A 5,528-nucleotide genomic window follows, 5' to 3' on the forward strand; every position below is an offset into this window, starting at 1 on the left:
TCCTTATCCCACCCTTCTAGGTGGTCACAAAGCACAGAGCTGATCTCCCTGTGCTATGCGGTTGCTTCCCACTAGCTATCTATTTTACGTTTGGTAGTGTATATATGTCCATGCCACTCTCTCACTTTGTCACATCTTACCCTTCTCCCTCCCCATATCCTCAAGTCCATTCTCTAGTAGGTCTGTGTCTTTATTCCCATCTTGCCACTAGGTTCTTCATGACCTTTTTTTTTTTCCCCTTAGATTCCATATATATGTGTTAGCATACGGTATTTGTTTTTCTCTTTCTGACTTACTTCACTCTGTATGACAGACTCTGACTCCATCCACCTCACTACAAATAACTCCATTTCATTTCTTTTTATGGCTGAGTAATATTCCATTGTATATATGTGCCACATCTTCTTTATCCATTCATCCGATGATGGACATTTAGGTTCTTGCATCTTCTTGATCTTTGCCTCCATTCTTTTTCTGAGGTCCTGGATCATCTTCACTATCATTATTCTGAATTCTTTTTCTGGAAGGTTGCCTATCTCCACTTCATTTAGTTGTTTTTCTGGGGTTTTATCTTGTTCCTTCATCTGGTACATAGCCCTCTGCCTTTTCATCTTGTCTATCTTCCTGTGAATGTGGTTTTTGTTCCACAGGCTGCAGGATTGTAGTTCTTCTTGCTTCTCTGTATATATTTCTATTTGACTTTTTCTTCTATCTCTTTCCTGAGTTTGATTAACTCATTTCACATCTTGGTTTTTGTCCATTTCTATCCAGAAAATTTGAATTTTGGTGTTTTATATCTTCAAATGCCTATTTAATAATATTTAATTGCTGTTGGATATTGTGTCACGATTTTCATCCATTTCTTTGTTGTTTTGGAGGGGAATAAATTCATCAGCTGAACATATTAGCATCTCACTTATTGTTTTCTTCTCAAAGTGGCTTGGTATAGATGCTGCCTGTGATTTGTTTATTTAAAAGTGTGTTGAATTTTCCCGGCCTGCTAATAACAGGTGTTTCTTTGTGGGGAGAGGTAAAGGGCTTGGGTGGTTTACTAAGGTTCTTAGTTCAGGAATGCCTTCTTCTATTGATAAGTGGAGTGAAATTTCTTTAATAGATTGTGCTTTTCTGAGGGAGAAATTAGTGTGTTTTCTGATTCTGCAATTTTCTTTTGTTTCTGTAGGACTTCTACTTTCCACCATTTCCCAGTCTCCAAGTAATGCTTCCCCCTTCTAAGCAGCCTTCCTCTCCCTAGGAGTGGAGGCTTTCCAAGACTGTTATTTTTGGTTCTGTGAATTTTTGAGCCTCTCCTAGATTCCTCAGTGGCCAGTGCTCTGGCCTGCCAGGTGGCAGACCTAATCTCAGTCTCCCTCCCGCCCTCACTCCCTTCCTTCCTTCCTTCCTACAGGTTTATTCAACACTAAACAATCTCTTCCAGATTTACTGAGGTGGCTGACCACATCCACGGCCAAACAAACACACCTTTAAATTGGAATTCAGTTGCTGACCCAGCCTGGCCTTAGCTCTCCTTTTGGCACCAGAGGGCACAGTGCTTGGTCTGTAGGCGTTTCTGTCAGCTTCCCCTTGTGTGAGTCTTGCAGGTTGTTCTCCCTCCAGAACTTTGGGCTGTGGCCAGTCTCAGGACGGCTGCAGTGCAGGGTGGCAGGCCCGTCTCAGGGGGCAGATGGAGGCAATCACAGAAATACTGGATACCCTTGCTGGTAAGGTACCAGTAGAAATGTCTCCAGGCAAACTGTTCCTTCCTATAGCCTGGTGATGTGAGACAGTATGGCCTTCATGACGTGAAGACTGGGCATATTCTTGTCTGCCAGCTCAGTGTGTTTAGGCATGTGGACATCTTTTTTGGCCACCATCACCCCCTCCCTTAAAAGGAGTTCATAAGTGACAAGCAGGTCCTTCTTGGGCATCAACATCGAGATAGCTGCTGCATCCGGGGCTGGAGCTGGAGAAGGATTCTTAGCATTCTTCTACTCAAGATGATACCCTCTCTTTTTGAAGTGGTGACTTTTATTCATGTTCTTCCACTGCTAGAATTCCCCTGAACCCATCCTTCTTCCCTGCAGTCTTCACCTGACTTTCTAGTTAGAGCTCTGGAGTGAGCTCTGGAGCCAGCTTTGCTGATATCATATGTTTAATTTGCCTCTTACATGTAAATTAAAGTTTGTGGAATCTCTGCCTTGTAGTTATGGTATAGATATAGATTATATGTGATTTGAGTTGCTCTCCTTGTTAGTTTGTATGGGTTTTGGTGGTTGTGTGAAGAGATTTGGATGTAAGAAACTATCAGTATTCCATGGGAACTCAGTTGAGTCATTTTTAAAAATCTTGATTTTATTTATTTTGGAAGCCTTCCTCAAATTTCTAGTGATTCTTGACTGACTGCTCCTATTTAAGAGCGTGGCACAAAAAGCATATCAGGAGCTTTGTGTGTGTGTTGAGTTGGGGGTGGGCTTTGCTTCGGGGTGATTGTACGGGAGCTGGCCATTATGCTGGGGGATCCTCTAATGCCATAATATGCAGTTCTATTCTCTGGGCCACTCATTTCTGTAGGGAAAGAAACTCTATTCTCCCTAAAGGATGGATGTCTGGTTTGACCCCAGGGGAACTGGAGGAAGGGGAGAATGGGGGGATTGTTTATTTTCTATATAGATTTTAATTAGCCTCCTTGTTTTCAACCCTACTTGCCCTCTGCTGTTCTACTCTACTTGATTCCTTAGAGAACTGAACTTCTCTGACATTCTGTAGGGCTAAACGGCTCTTTTCTGTATTTTTTCTCTGTGCCAGTATTCTACTCTGCAGTTTCCTTTATTCTGCTACTTTACTTGTCACTCCTTCTTTTGCTTCCTGTCTTCTAGAATTTTGTCAAAATCTCTTATCAGCTGATGGACCGCCTTTCATTCTCTTGTGGCTGTAGGTTTATCCATTTTTTAGTCCTTCACTTTAATTTTAGCGAGGATGTGGGAGGGAATGGAAATAAACAGAGATGTTTAGTCTGCTATTTTTAATCAGAAATCTCTTCTGTTAGAGTTTTAAATGTTTAAAAGAAAAGCATCCCCATTAGGAAAGGAAAGAAGATGGTTGTTCTATGGTTATAAGAACCACCAGGAGGTAGATGTGATCCTGACCATTGCTCCTGGCCAGATGGCAGCCGGATGTGGTTGGGCCTGAGAACTGAATGAGCATCTACCTGCAGTTCACAGCAGAACTCATGGGGGAGGCTGGAACTGAAGACCCTGCACTTACCCCTGGAGCTGAAACTCCACATCCTACATAATGTAATGTTGAAAAGGTCTTTACCTTAACAAAAATGTAGTTATGTGCAGAAATAGAGTCACAGATGTAGAAAACAAACTTATGGTTACTAGGGTGGGATGAGGGATAAACTGGGAGATTGGGATTGACATATACACCCTACTATATATAAAATAGATAACTAATAAGGACCTACTGTATAGCACTGGAAACTCTACTCAATACTCTGTAATGGCCTATATAGGAAAAGAATCTAAAAAAGAGTGGATATATGTGTATGTATAACTGATTCACTTTGCTCTACACCTTAAAAACACAACATTGTAAATCAACTATATGCCAATAAAAATTAAAAATAAACTAAAATTAAAATGTAGTTATGTGCTATACTGAACATATTTCCCTGTCTTTACATGTTTGTGTGCCATACAGTACCACATCTTCTTTATCCGTTCATTTGTCAATGGACACTTAGGTTGTTTCCATATCTGGGCAATTGTAAATAGTGCTGCTATGATCATCGGGGTGCATGTATCTTTTTGAATTAGAGTTTTCGTCTTTTCTGGATATATGTCCAGGAGTGAGATTGTTGGACCATACAGTAGCTCTATTTTTAGTTTTTTAAGGAACCTCCATACTGTTTTCCATAGTGGCTTCACCAATATACATTCCCACCAACAGTGTGCAGGAGGGTTCCCTTTTCTCCACATCCTCTTCAGCATTTATTATCTGTAGACTTTTTGATGATGGCCATTCTGACCAATGTAAGGTGTTATCTCATTGTGGTTTTGATTTGCATCAGACTAACTATTAGCAATGTTGAGCATCTTTTCATGTGCCTGTTGGACATGAAACTAACATGTTACCTGAAACTAACACAATATTGTAAATCAACTATATTTCAATTTTTAAAAATGTTGAATGTTTTAAAAAAAGATATTTAACATCATAACATTAGACGAGATTGCTAAAGGAGTTAGTATAGAGGAAGAAGTGAAGGAGTGCCCTGGAGTACTCCAAAGTAAAGAAATACAAATTGAAGAACCAGTAGGCTGAGAAAGAACAGCCAGTGAGGAAGGAGGAAAACCCAGAGAGTGTGGTGCCTTGCTAGAGAGTATTTCCAGGAGGAAGAGGCAATGAACTGTGCCAGGTGTGTTGATAGGTCAAGTAAGATGAGGACTGAGGACCGATCATTGGATTTTGCAACACAGAAGTCACTGGTGACCTTGTTCAGAGACGTTCATAGTGTGATAGAGGCAAAAGCCTGGCTGAAGAGGATTCAATAGAGAATTGGAGACAATGAGTACAAGTAATACTTTCAAGTGGCTTTTTTATGAAGAGGAACAGAGAAATGGAATGGTTTCTGGAAGGGAAGGAAGGATCAAGAGTTTTTCTTTGAAAATGGGAGAAGAGTTGTTACCATCTGTCCTCTACAGTTTGGGAAATTCTGACGTGTATTCAAGCTCACTGACTCTTTCCTCAGCTGTGACCAGTCTATGGTTAAGCTCATCCAAGGTGTTTACAACCACAAATTTCCCTCTGAGCACTGCTTTCACTGTATCCAATAAATTCTGTGAGGACTTCCAATACTATGTTAAATAGAAGTGCAAGAGTGGGCATCCTTGTCTTGTTGCTGATTTTAGAGCTGTGTGGATGACAGGGTCTTGGTGCTCCGGCCGGGTGTCAGGCCTGTGCCTCTGAGGTGGGAGAGCCAAGTTCAGGACATTGGTCCACCAGAGACCTCCCAGCTCCACGTAATATCAAATGGCAAAAGCTCTCCCAGAGATCTCCATCTCAATGCTAAGACCCAGCTCCACTCAACGACCAGCAAGCTTCAGTGCTGGACACCCTATGCCAAACAACTAGCAAGACAGGAACACAACCCCACCCATTAGCAGAGAGGCTGCCTAAAATCATAATAAGACCACAGACACCCCAAAACACACCACCGGATGTGGACCTGCCCACCAGAAAGACAAGATCCAGCCTCATCCACCAGAACACAGGCACTAGTCCCTTCCTACACAACCCACTGAACCAACCTTAGCCACTGGGGGCAGACACCAAAAACAACAGGAACTATGAACCTGCAGCCTGTGAAAAGGAGACCCCAAACACAGTAAGTTAAGCAAAATGAGAAGACAGAGAAACACACAGTAGATGAAGGAGCAAGGTAAAAACCCACCAGGCCAAACAAATGAAGAGAAAATAGGCAGTCTACCTGAAAAAGAATTCAGAGTAATGATAGGAAAGATGAT

At 41.7% G+C, this 5,528-nt stretch overlaps 1 pseudogene; it reads right to left on the reverse strand.

The window, feature by feature from the left end:
* Positions 1–1,437: 1,437 nt before the first annotated feature.
* Positions 1,438–1,931, reverse strand: LOC132365345 (small ribosomal subunit protein eS10-like; annotated as a pseudogene).
* Positions 1,932–5,528: the final 3,597 nt, after the last annotated feature.

Source organism: Balaenoptera ricei, chromosome 4 (assembly GCF_028023285.1).
Source record: "Balaenoptera ricei isolate mBalRic1 chromosome 4, mBalRic1.hap2, whole genome shotgun sequence".
NCBI classification, from domain to species: domain Eukaryota; kingdom Metazoa; phylum Chordata; class Mammalia; order Artiodactyla; family Balaenopteridae; genus Balaenoptera; species Balaenoptera ricei.